This window comes from Solea solea, chromosome 9 (assembly GCF_958295425.1).
Source record: "Solea solea chromosome 9, fSolSol10.1, whole genome shotgun sequence".
Lineage (NCBI taxonomy): Eukaryota > Metazoa > Chordata > Actinopteri > Pleuronectiformes > Soleidae > Solea > Solea solea.
In genome coordinates this window covers 13296242-13310465 of record NC_081142.1, presented here as the reverse complement: position 1 = coordinate 13310465, position 14224 = coordinate 13296242, and positions in this window count along the sequence as shown.

Below are 14224 nucleotides of genomic sequence, written 5' to 3'. Positions count from 1 at the left end.
GTATTGTCATTTTTCATTCATGACTTCAAAAGACCCACTTTTTATAAATTGGTTCGGATCACAGCCGCAGAGATGGTGGTAACCAGAGATGTTTTCTCACGAACTCCCTCTTGGATTTGGATATCGCCACGCCTGCAGCGTGTGGGAAAGGCAGCTCACTGCAGAAGTGAGGAAAGGAAAGGGAAAATGGAAGAGACAGAGATAACAAAGAGAGTCGAGAGAAACATGAGAGACTAGAGTGAGGTCTAACGTGAACGAGAGAGCGGACGATAGAGGAAAAAGATTAAATAAGAGACTTGGACGGAGTTCTGCTCCAGGGTCAACACGTGGATAGTGAAGAGCCACTGCAAAACAAATGAGAAAAGAAAGTTTAATTCTATTGAACCTGTTCTTTTTCATACACCAGGTGCAGGAGCAATGGGGTACCATGCTCAGAGGACACCGCAGCCCTGTACTGGGATTTGAACCAGCAATCCTCTGGGTACCATCCCAATTCTCTTGCCAGTGTGTGGTATAAACTTTGTACCATTTCAATGTCTAATTATTAAAGATAAAACACTTTTGGTGCATTTTGAAGACAATGTTGTGACACTTAATGAAAAACTACTTCTTTTTCAATTACCGTGTTTGATTAATTGTCCGATAAAAAAAACCCAATCATTCATCTTACTCATATACAGCCAGTACAATCCCGCACAATGCCAGTATACTCCATCTGTATCTGGATCACCGCCCAAAATATGATCATTTCTTCCTTGGACCATGGCCTATGTCCCCAGAAAATGTAATCAAAATTGCTTTTTAATATTTTGACTTATGATACTCACAGACAGACAGACAGACAGATATATGCTGGCAAAAAACACAAACCGCAACTCATAACCAATTTGTGTGCTTATCTTGGAGTCAGTCATTGAATAAATACATTGAAAGATACAGCTGTTCAAAAGGTCTTCTTCCTTCAGGTAAATGGTCAGCCTGAATTGTTATCAGTTAGCACGTGTTATCAGAGCTTCAGGTGCCGGTTCAGTGTGAGCGCGGAGGAGAGACATGTAGGTGGACAGCTTGTTTTGCATGTGAGTGTCTGTCTTTCAGAAATGTGACGTAAATTGGCACATTGGGGACAAAAGGACAGGATCAGTGAAAAGGAGTCACGTATGAAACGCCCATCTAACGAGTGTGAAGAGATTCCACTTGTCTACATAGACATGTACAGTAGGTTCACCTGAATGAGTAATTACTACTTAAGCAATGTCATACTTAACGCAGTCAAACTACAAGCAGCACGATTGTAGCCAGTGCACCTTGGACTTTTGTTTTCATGAACAAACGACTGATCCTCTCAGAAAATAAGGTTAGGCTTGATCAACTTTTGGTGAAGACAAACTTTAGTATAAGTGTTGCCTGTGAAAAACACTGGTCTCATGTTTGTCCAAGTCCTGTGTTTTGTCAAATCCTCCACAGACCCTATTGCTCCTCCTCCTCCTCCTCTCTTTTTACCTCGTCACCTGACTTCCTCGTTTGCTTCTGTCATATTTGGCGCTCTTGCAAAAAGTTTGAAACAAGATTTCAAGCTTCCTTCTTAGTGGAAAATAAAATGTACCCAAAGAGCAAACTGGATCTGAAGTGAATCAATGAAATACAAACAATCCAGGCCATTTAAGAAACAAAAGAGACACTGTTTGATGACATCAACACTATAGTTCTAAAACACTGGCTCGAGCTGCAGTGATTTGATACAAAGGTTTGGGGGAATCTGGGTCACCTTTGGTCATTTGGAGGCTATTCATTGTTCTGAGCTGCAGGATTTGTCTTGATGCATATGTTGCAAGTGTATAGATGTTGAATTTACACCCACATTATTTCAATTCTATCCCTGAAAACAGGTACATTTGAAACCTCTACTCTGGATGGACCTTAGACGTTCTTACTATCCATTTCCTTTTCATCTTTTTGTTGGTGCCATGTCAAAAAACCTTTGTTGTTTTTGCCATTGTTGGTTTTTGTTCCTAAACTAAGCAAACGACCACAGAGGGGAGACTTCCCATTCAAGGTTTCTTTGCCTCGAGTAGTTTCTGGATAAAAGCATCCTCCTGTAAATGTATCTCCGTCTCGGTCGTTTTGTCAGTGGGCAGGTACAGGTATTCGTCAAGCTGACCCAGGAGCATGTTTCCACATGTTGAAACAGATTTGTGAGTGTAGGGGAGTGCACTGTTGCCAAGGTCATTCATCAGTCCAGGGTGGGCCTGGTGCTGAAAGAGCCAGTGTTGAGCTGCTGTGATTGATCTGTGCAGGAGATTGGTCATGGCCTGGAGAGGGGCATGCTGCTCTCTGCTCTGGCTATGGCCAATTATATCCAGTGGGGGGGTTTGAGTTATGCAGTGGTTCAAAATACAGCCTGCTTTTCACTTCCTGGGAAAAAAAAGAAAATTGAGAGGGCATGAATGTCAGCACCGTGGTTTAAGTGAAGCCAACGAATGTCATCCTGTTGTCGGCACAACCGGAGACGTTCGAGAAGTGGCTGCAAACGATAACACAGCAATGACACCGTGTGCCCTTTATCTCTGTGCTCTACTGTATTTTGCACTGCCAGCTCCAGTCTGGCATTTCAAAGTCTCGCAAAAAACCACAAGCCTCTTCGTTGGCACTTATATTTCTTGTGCTTTGGTTCTGTGTGTGGCAGGTGTTGTTTATGTAATGTCTGATTAACCACATGAAGTGATGTAATGCTCCTGTTGCCATAGAATCAGGAGCTGCACCGAAGTACACAAAGCGAGGAGAAAAGAAAAGGCAAGGTTGAATAAAAGGACTGGAGGAATGGACAGCTGATATTTGTGTGTGTGTGTGTGTGTGTGTGTGTGTGTGTGTGTGTCCATGTGTCTTGTCTGTGTTGGACGTCTGAACTCCAAGGGTCTTAACCTAAACAGACACACTCCTACACGGCTCCTCGGTTTGACGTCTGCCCTTTAGGCCACTCTGGACGACACCAAGGCAACAGCACACTAAGTGAATTATATTCTGGCCTACGGTTGATCCAAAAGCCGAATATAAGGTTAATTAATCTTTTGAGATGTCAGGGTTTGGAAAAGGTTGTGGTAATTGGAAACCCAAGCAGTCAACCTTGGGTTTTTCTCCATATTCCTGTCTTCCCAAGATCAATTTAAACAATTTTAAATTGATGATGTCATTATTTTGACCACAGCAAAAGTTTGATCATATTTTCTCGAGCACTCTGAGGGGGTACTTGAACCAAAAGATTAACTTGTTTCCTTTGGACCCCAATTTTTACAGATTGAAGTAGATTTCAAAGTGGTCGGGCGAGGGAATCGTTTCCCTTTCAGGGAGACTGAGCAAACTGAAAACCTGCACGACTTGGTTACACTTTGACAGAATCTCTGATCTCAGTTCAGGAGGTAGGTAGTGTTGTGTCTGCTGAAGACAGCAGTTCATGCAAAGGACACAAGAACAAAGCTGTAGTTTCAGAACGGTGCTAAGATAAAGTCAGTGTCTGAGAATATAAATGGAAAAATGAAAAAGCTGGATTTTTTTTTTTAAGAGGGACTTCTGTTATTATATAGGATTCCATGTGAATTATAATGGTTATTTTCCATTTAATCTGTTTAAAAAAAAAGGTTATAATCGAATTAAAATCTGTAATTGGTTGATGCTGTACTGGATTATACTTGGAGGGGTTCCTCATATCGTTTGTTCATATTAGGAATGCCTCTCACTTTGAGTAAAGGTTTCATTATGATTATTAAACGATGGGATAAAATAACAAATTATGACATTAAACAAGTTTTTGAATGGGCACTACACAGCAGGAAATTCATAATAACTCTCCCAATTCAATTTAACCTTTATTTCCGTTTATGGATTCGGAGTCTGTGATCTTCCCTTTTTTCTAAGGAAAACAGATGAGTCATCTCTGAGGAAGTTGTGACTAGAGGAGAGGAGGAGACACTGAAGTCAAACACCGACTGTAAACAATGACTTCATCACAGGGAGGAGCAGACTCAATCTGCTCAATGTCAAAGGCTTGTGATTCAATAAAAACTTTTATGAAATATGCGACAAATTATTTTTTTACAATAGCTATAAGCCGTTAAGTTAATGTGAGTAGACTGAAAGCGTGTTAGGACTTAAGAAGACATTGTAGTGTCAGTTTGATTTATGGCACAAAGGAACGGCAATATTTCAAAACAATACTCTATTTCCCAATACTCTATATACTCTAACTATAATACTAGATAATACTCTTTTCAAAACAATGAAGACAACATCGTTTACCCTACAACTATTGTGTTTTATGTGTATTATGAACACTAGCAGAACAGTAGCTGGTACTACAGCTTCATTACAGCAGTGACCAATCATTTATCACACATGGAACAACAAAAGTTGCCTCTTTATTGAAGAAGAACAACAATAGAAACAGTTAGGTATGGTGAGTCAGGGATTATGAATGAAGAAGAAAGCAATAGGAAAACTGTGCCAGAAATAATGTTGGGAAGATTGAATAACCACAAAACACTTATAATAATAACTTTCTTCATAATGAATTTATATCCATGCTCAAGTGATTGTTCTTTGTACAAAGAGATGGTGACAGGTGTTTTTTTCTGCCTGGAGCTGGTGCTGAAGAACAGCTCCACACTCTTCACTGCCCTCTAACACAGTGGGCCCTGGTCAGATCCTTTAAGTAGATACTCACTTTTCAATATACTTGATGGTCATCACATATTGAGTACTGTATACAAATGCAGGAATTCAGAAAGGTGTGACAACATTGTTATTTTACTCTATAGTAGGAATTATACATAAATGACATATCAGGAAGAATACGTCTCTATTCTATGTTCTAACAAACCATACTGCCTGTAGTTAAGGCTTCTTGGTTAAAGTCCTAAGCTCCTTTTTATACCAGGCTATGCATTTTAATCACCTTTTATTGAACAATTGCAGCATGATTTTTTTTTTGAAAGAGCTTTCTGTTTCAGCATTCTGAGATGTTCCCATGGATATCTTGTTTACCAATATAGACCCTTTACACTTTACAGCAATATCACAGATTATCTGTGTTGTCAAGAGATCACAAGACCACAGACTTTACAGCAACAAAGCATTCTGGGAATTCTGGGAGCTTCATAAAAGCAGAGACTCACACACCTCTTTGGTTCAGCTTTGTGCCTTCACTGCCAAAGAACAAGAACAAAGGCTTTTCCATGACTACACTGTACATCAGTAGTACATAGATTTATGGAATCAAAGGCTGAACATGTATATTGCATAAAGTTGGAAAGATGTGGAGCCTTTTAACTTGATTGTGTCTCTTGTATCTTCACGATACACGCTGAAGATTGCTAGGGACTTCCATCTTAGCGAGTAGATGATGCTAATGCCCTTGTTCAATCCCCTTGTGTGATCAGTGATATGATCAGTAATGTTACGATGGCTGCCCAGTCTGACACATGCAGTTATAGCGTTGCACTCCTCAAAGGTTCACCGCATAATTAAAAGCAGTGTATTACTGGGACTGTCATCCGGAAACGACGGGTGATCCCCAAATGCCGTCCCTTCATTAGCAGCATGAAATTAGCCGGCTAGCTCTTAGCCAAACATAAATCACATGACCCACATCTACCGACAGTTCCCATGCTCGCACTGTAGATTTAATTACAGGTACCATTTGCTGTTTGACCTCTCCAGGACTGTGTAAATCAGCGGGAGAAGGTTCAACTGACCCGTGATCCAACATGAAAACTGACTGAGGAATTATATCATTTGGAAAAGTCTTGATCTTGTTGAAGGGGAAGCCTCACTGGCAGTCAAAAGACTAAGGGGCAAGTCTGCAGTACGTCATCATCTGACGAAGGAAAACCTCTTCCCACAGGGACACCTCCTGACAATGCCATGCTGGCATTTACCTGCCCTATTTATGTATTTATCTATTTTTTGCTGCTTTAGGGAGCTGGTTTTATTGTGGGATTCCATGTTAAAACTACTACACTGATTTCTATTTTGGGGGCCCATACTGGGCAGGGTATTGCTACATTGCAACCAAAATAACTCAATAAACTTTTAGTGGGAAAGTTTAATACCTATGCAGCTCTTGTGTGGTCTCTTTTTCATGATAAGGGCCTCATTTTCCATTCAAACTCTGGAAACTCTAACAGGCCCTACAGTAACTTCAGAGGAGTTACTTGGACTTGCACTAAGGCCTGGGGCCAAGTTTCTGCAGCAAGTTTGCAGTGCTAATCCCACAATGGGGACATTTTCATAAATTTCCCCAGTGTGGGACTAATAAAGACGTGTCTTGTCTTGTCTTGTCCCAAACAGGCTGAGAGAAGACTCGCCCCTCACTCCACAGCTCCCACTTTTATTGTAATACTGGGATATTACATTTTAGACTATAATGTAAACGTGACTGGAAAAAAAAAAATCTTAAATCTGAATCCATCTTATTTACACTCGTATATAAAATCCAAAGCACTCTTATTTACCACTGTTTGCACCAGGATTGCATACGTAACTGAACTGATTAATAAACAGTATGAGGTATTTGATTAACCTATCAAACCCTGTCTCGTACAGTCACACACAACCAAACTGAAGTCTTAATTATGTTTCCCCAGGAAACAAATAACCCCCCAGACTGTTTTGCTAATGACATTTCCCATAATAGATCATTGTGCAAGAGAAATGAAAGCTGAAGAACAAAGATGGCCCCATGGGATAACTGTTCAATACCCATTCTGCTCTGTGGGAACTCAGTTTGATTACAGATGGCATGATTTACTGAGTAAACCACTGAGATGCAGCGATTAGGCCTTGTAACACTGTTTACTTTGACGTATAAACTTTGAATCTGTCAGACATGTCCTTACCTGCTGAGGTTATTAGCAGATTAAAGGAGCTGGAAAATGCGACTGAGGTCTCTTATCATCACATAAGTCTTCCACAATCCTAAACCACACCCAGGCACCGACAGTGAGGACTACTACGTTCCTTGCACAGTTGCATGGCAAAACACAGTATTGACTTGCAAGTCACTTGTAGAGTTACGAATGTTGAGTTAAGGTGTTACTGTCTCTTTAGACAGAAATAGGTGTGCAACACCACCCTCGCAAGAAGTCAGGAAAAAATACCTATGTAAATATAATAGTAGAGTAATGATAGACGGAGACTGACATCACACTCCTTTTCTTTGTGTAGTAACTGAGCCTCTGTTTTAGTAGCCAGTCTGTTCCTTGCATTGATATATTATGCCATCGGAACTGCTTGACAAAAATATGTTGCATTCAAATAGGGTTGTTTACCACGTTCATGAGAACTCTCTCTATCATATTCACGACCTATTACCGTGTCACAGGTCTCCTTGTGAGTGGGGTTCCCTCACATGAGGTATGATCTATGAATGGATGTTTAATTATAGGCATCGCCTCCCCTAGCCCATCCATGAAGTGAGATGCAGTGATTTATTGGGACAGCAGGCCTGGTCTGTGCTGCTGCGTTGCTTACAGGCTTACGGCCTGTTTTGCTGACCGATTGTTTGACCTACAGGCAAACTGCCTTTGCCAACTGATTGCTTCGCCTGCACTCCAACTGAACTCCCACTGACTGCTGTTGCAACATTGATTGACTTCGCCCACAGTGAAAGTGACCGACTTCAGTCAGCTTCACACACCCTACTGCATGTTTTTTTACCTGCTGTTCTGGTGGAGTCAGTTGAATTAGGTTGTGGTTTGCTACCTACTTGCAAACACTTGCTATTTCAATTATTTTGTGTATTTGAGTCCGATCACCTGCCCTCCAAATTATTTTTGTTTATTATATCTAAGTTGCAATTACAAAAGTGATTGGTGTGGTTATTTTGTTTATTGATTAAGATTGATTAAGCAGACTTCAATTAATTTCCTTGTTTCCCCAGGAGCTGTTTCTAAGGTCAAGGCCTTTGGGTGTCTCCACCTTGTGTGCTGTGTTCTTCTGTGCACCCCTTGATCTTCATCATTGCGGGGCGAGTCCTTTGGGATCTCCTTGCTAAGCCTCAGCCCTAACAGATTCCCTCCCCTGGATGGAACTTCGTCTCTTGCTCCTCAGTATAACGAACCTGGGTGGTTTGATTTTTGTCTTGTGCAGATTATTGTTGTGCAGATTATTCTAAAAATAAAGCTTGTATCATCATTTTCATAATATGTCAAAGTTTCCAGCTGAAGGTGACTTCTCCTAATCTAAGTAATTTGAGTCATAGATAATGTTACATGCCCCGTGTTCGTGTATATGCATGGCTGATACACGTATACGTGCGAACAATTATGATCATGTTTGCTTTGTGCGGGAAAAAGTAGTAAAGAGTATGAATTTCTAATCAGGATTGAAAAGGTGTTTAATAAGCCGGGAAATGTCTGTAGTTTCATAGAGAATTGAGCTGATATTGTGAATTATATGACTATCATTTTGAGATCTCTTACATACATGCACACTTGAAATAGCCAATGACCCATGACTCAGAGAAATGCAGAAAAGTAAAAACAAAAAAGATTTGTGCCAAAATTTAACAAGCTCTTCCTTGGGTCATGTCCCACCCCTCCATAAAATTCAGTGGAAATTGGTTTGCAGTTTAGGAAAGACATAGAGATACAGACAGAGAGCCCCAAAGACAACCTTCATAGCTTTGGTAATACTGAAGCGGACCACTAAGTGTAATAGTGGTGGGCCACACCAAAATAATCTGCCTCATTGACCCTCATTGAACCGTTGCCCTTTAAATCTTTCTGTATCCATGACATTCAAACCAACTGCGCCAACTTCTTACTCAGACGTGGATTTTTCACCAGATTTCATGTCTGACTTCATGCAGACATGTTGTGCCATGGAGTGGTTTACACATGTCCTCATGGAAGAGTACCAACTGTTCTCTGTGGTCTCTGAAATGAAGCAACAATGAACAGTCCAAAACCAACAGATCTTTCACCACAGCACTGTAGTACGGGGCTAAAATAGAACTCAAGCAGCATCCCAATAAGAAAATGTTGCATCTATTTAAGAAAAGTGGGGAGATTGAAGCAGCAGTTTGAATATACTGTAAACAATTAACTTTGACAGCACTTCACTCACATTTCACATTTTGTGAAGATGATGGTATTCCACCAAATATATCCCTGTTAAAATGTGCTGCTTAAAGGTTTGACATGGCACATTTTACCATATATTCAGTTGGTACAGTTAAATAAGGAGCCATAGGCTACACATTTCTAAAATCAATGCCAACAAAATACAATTCTACCATTGATTGTGAATAAAATCGAAAATGAATAATTTCCAGCTGCAGTGAATTGCAATATAACGCCATTTTCACTCAGTTGGTCCTCACCAAATCCAAAACAGGAGAAACGTGAGTCACAGCAAAATAGTGAAACACTAGAACAGACTGGTACCTCATACATTCCGCCCATCAGCATGCATCTGTCTTGATTGCCATCACTAAATAAAATAAAATAAAGTACAGTCTGTGTGTTCTATTTTAAAACCGGTGCCTTTTCCGTTTGTGAAACCAATTTTTTCCACAACCTTGATTTGTAAAACAGTTCCTAAAAGTTAAACCTTCATAGACCACAAGCAATTGTGCATGACAGTGCGCACACGTCATACAGGTTGGTGTGTGTATGCATATGCTGCTGTTTCCCTTACTTCTTATTTACTTTTTAATAATAACAATAATAATAGTAATAATAATAATAAAAAAAAAGAACATCAGCACTGGTTGTTCCTGTGATGAATTACTTTCTGAAAACTCACCACATCTAATGGCAGGTTTGCAGTTTCAAAACTCCAACACACTGCTGAAGCCTATGGGATGTGTTGACCAGTATTTCCACTCTTTTTATCATCAACCTTTTCTCATGGTAGTTATACCCACTAATTGCCAGGGCTTATATTTTCTTGATATAGAATGGGGAACAATATCATAAATATTCCCAGGAGAGAGATTTCTGGCATGCCAACATTGTTTGCTCCAGAAATGCTCTAAGGTGTAGATTCTTGGACCTGTGCTTAGGTTGCATTAATTATATATTCATAAAGTGTTAATTGTATTTTGTAGACAGCCTATAGGCAATAAAACACTTGATGGTGCTCAGCAATCCTGCCTATAGGGCTTCAAGTTGCCAAGGGAATTAGCATCCCGTATGTTAAAACCTTTAAGTTTGAAATATGCACTGCAAAGATCTTTTTCAGATCAACTTATCTATCAATATAGTCAAAGTCATTTAATGACGTCATCACATTGACACAACAATGAGCAACTTTTATTAAAGTTCTCTGTATCATTAACAGTCAATATGTATATTAAGTGCAAAAAGTGGACTTTCCAGCCTTGCCTCCACCCCCGGGTACACACCCCAAACCTCTAACCCCAGAGTGGTGCAGTGACCGCGCACCGACCGGGTATCTAACTCTAACAAATGAGCTGTTTAACCCTCCGGTAATGCGACTGCAACGTTATTTATCACTGGTGTCTGCTGATGCAATGACCACTGTAGTGTAGTGCGATTGCACCATGCTCTGTTTTCATCACAGGAAAAGGATGGTGCAGGGATTGCCCACATCATTTACACTTGAGTATTTATTGCCTCAAGGAGGACTGTGATGAGTGTGGCCACGCAATATTTACCAGGACGGTCACAGTTCGGTGAATCACCCAACAGGGAACAAAGCAAACACACTTCTTCAGACGCAAGTCATTTTTATTTATTTTTTTAACCTTTATTTAAGGAAAAGACATTAAGATTAAACAGTGTCCTGGCCAATCAATTAGGGGAAAAAGAGGTGTTGACCCATTGCCATACAATGTGGGTATTTGTAATTCCTCATTCAGATTTATCTAAATGACAGAAACTTATCAAATAAGGCAGTAGTTGAGAAGTAGGATACGATATGATATCTTTATGTTGGTGTGAACAAATTATGTGGTTTAATGAACAGGGGTGTGCATACTTACATCCGTGTGAATGTGTGAACATAGGGATATGTGAATGACACCTGCACACAACCTTTGTTTTGCCCTGTCCACAGAGATGCAGTGACGGCATTGCTTATTAATGTGTATTCATTTAGGCTTGCCCACACAAAGGCCCACTCAAGAAAGGCGTGCTGATGATACATGTCATACCCACGTACTTAGAGGCTCCATGTAGCTCTGACTAATGACCTTCCTTCTACAAAAGCCTTTATCTCAAAGATCAGGTGTTGTAATACTGGGTATTTCTGAAAAGAGAGTACAGCAGTATTAAAAAAAACAAAAAAAAAAAACACTTTCCCACTGTTGTTATCACATTTAACAAACAAGTCAAAGCCTTAATCTGTCTGCCACACAAAGTTAGTTGTTTCTGTTAGCAGAGGTTGGCCATAATTAGCGGTTGAACCTTTTCTAGCACCTTTTTCACATGCTCATAGAGACTGAGGTTCAGCACATGAAAACTAGGTTAGGGTTCCTTGATCAAATTACATGCTGCGTGATTGAGTCACAATGTTCCACATCACTCAGACTCAGCACAAAGAAAAATGTCAAAACCAAACAGTTGAAAAAGCAGAGTTTACGCGACCTCTGATATGAGTGGCCATAGATATTCCCAGCACGCACCTCTTCACAAAAGGAAATGAGGGGAAAGAATCCCAGCTTCTTTAAATTGAGGACCATGGGCACAGGGTACAAAACAAGGCAGCCAATAAAAATGAATGCCAAAGAGGAAGGAAAAAGGGGGAAAATGTGGAGAATGGGGAAAATAGCCCCTGACATGTTGCGCCAGACTGAGCGAAAGTAATATTGTTTAGATCTTTTTGTGTGCAACAGCAGGGGTAGGCTTCCAGTGAGCACTGAGGCACATCACGTGCTTCATTTCAACCACTGAAAAGAGCAGAGAGCGGGCCAAAAATCAGCCTGAAGGGCTCTGCGAGTCTTTGAAGTCAAATAAAGCGTCCTCATCGATCACTGATTCAAAGGCCCCTTTTTCCTTCTTTCTCTCTTTGTCTTTTCACACTTGGGAAGTTTTTGTTTATTGTAAACATGAACCTATAATAATGCTCATTCAATTTGACAAAACAAAAACTAAATAAAAGAAATAAATCTGGATGTCTTCAGTAAAAAAAGGTATGACAAGTCAATTTACACAAAACCTAAAATGAATGAACTGAACATTATAGCACATATAACATAACACCCTCTAACTAAGTAATTGAACATTGAAGTCAAGCCTCTTTTTAAACTGTAAGGATCAGATTTGTTGATATTAAAGATTAAATGAATGATTAAAGGTTAAATGTGGGAAGATGTATGGCGTAAGAATTGTTTTTTCTTTGTTTCTTTGCTTTTTACAGAAAGTACTTTAATGATGTGTTAAACAATGTAATAACCCCGATGGGTCATGACAACCTGTCCGAAGGTATAAAAGAGGATTAAATCCTGCTTATGTCACTATATCTCCATCATATTTACATCCAGGTGAATGATCTCTGTCAAAGCCACATATGACCTCAGTGAACTGTTCTGCTAAATGTAGAATTCAATAAATCCTGGTAACTGTAGCCACTCTAGTGACTTCTCCCAACACAATGAGGACAAAAGTTGGCAGGTCACAACTCAAAATACTCTTTAATGACTGCACACACATATAAAACAAACTAAAATTGTCCAGTCCTTTCCGCACTCTGCTCTGCTCACACACTGTGTGCAGCGGTCACTCCTCTGCTATTGCATTTAAAGGCAGAGAGCCTGATTAGTAAGAGGCACCAGCTGTGTCAATTAACTCACCTGGGAGGGCTTTCATGAACCACCTTCACACCTGCTCCCTCTTGCAGCTGATTGCCAAACCCCGCCCACCTCCCCCAGTGGTGTGAACACAGATGAAATGATTTTACATTTTGTTTTGATTTCATTAGGGGTGCAAATGATGCAAAGTGGTACTTGAATGTAAAAGAAAAAGGTACACGCATACATACAGATTGATGTATTTATACTTCAATATCAATGCCTTTTGAACCTGAATCATTTTGATGAAGCTGCTGTGCAGTTTTTTTGTCACAGTGTCTTCAAACAAGGATGTTAAGGATGTTGTTGGCAATCACAAAGGAGGTTGTTTTTTCCAGGGCAAAAGATTACATTATATTACTATTTCTAGCTAAGCTAATTCCCTTACTTATTTACTGGCAGATCATCTGGACAGCGATTGGGAAGTGAGCACACACGTTTCTCAGCACAAAACATCACACGCACAACAGCTATTAACTGACGACACCGACAGTCCGCCCCCATGTCTGTTTATATTCTGTAGTCACACTAAATCACACGAGTTTCTGTGAGATCCCAAATCCCTAGAATCTCCTCCCTGCAATCCTTTGCCAAGTGTGTGGTCCTGCGTCTTGACTGGGTCGTCTAGTCTGTGCTTTCTCAGGATTCAAACATTAATAATATAGGTCACAAAGTTCGTTGTGTCTGTGGTCGTTCAAGTCAGAGGCCTTATTCAAAAGTGTTGTTCATCCACACACACACGCATATCAGCCACATCCTCCTTCAGGATAACATGAAATTAACCCAAGTAGTTGTCTTATAAAAACAAAAAATCAATTTATGACAGACATTCAGTGTTGGAAAATAAAATTGAATATGTTACATCGAAGAGCAAAAGGTGCAAATCACGTGTGTCTCTTAGGCATGGACACATCCTTTCAAGAGCAGGTGCCACACATGTTGACATCTCACTGGAGGGTTGATACTGTACGGCAATGTGTTTGTACCGTATACTTATCGGGTAACTAAATCACAAAAATATACAGTAAAGGTATATTGCACAATTATTTATTTATTTAGTGCCATTAAAATGATGCCTCTACTTGTTTTCCTTCGTTGGGAAATGGTAGAGTCCTCCTATACCACACCTTATTGATCAAACAACGGTAAACTGATTAAAGTCTAGTCATCTCTCAGGTTTTTGCTGTAGGACTGGACTCTGAACGGTGCTTAAAAACTGAAGGCAAATGTGTTCATTTTGCCATGAAGAGGAAAGACGCTGGATTGTGGGCCATGATCTAATACTTTCCATGCTTCCTCTTTAAGAAGTCTTTCACAGGGCTGCCGCCAAAGATTTGAACACTTTGAGGAAGGCAAAAGAGTGGCAAGTGAAACATACAATAAGCCAATCAGATGCAGTGGCTTAAATTCATTTGCAGT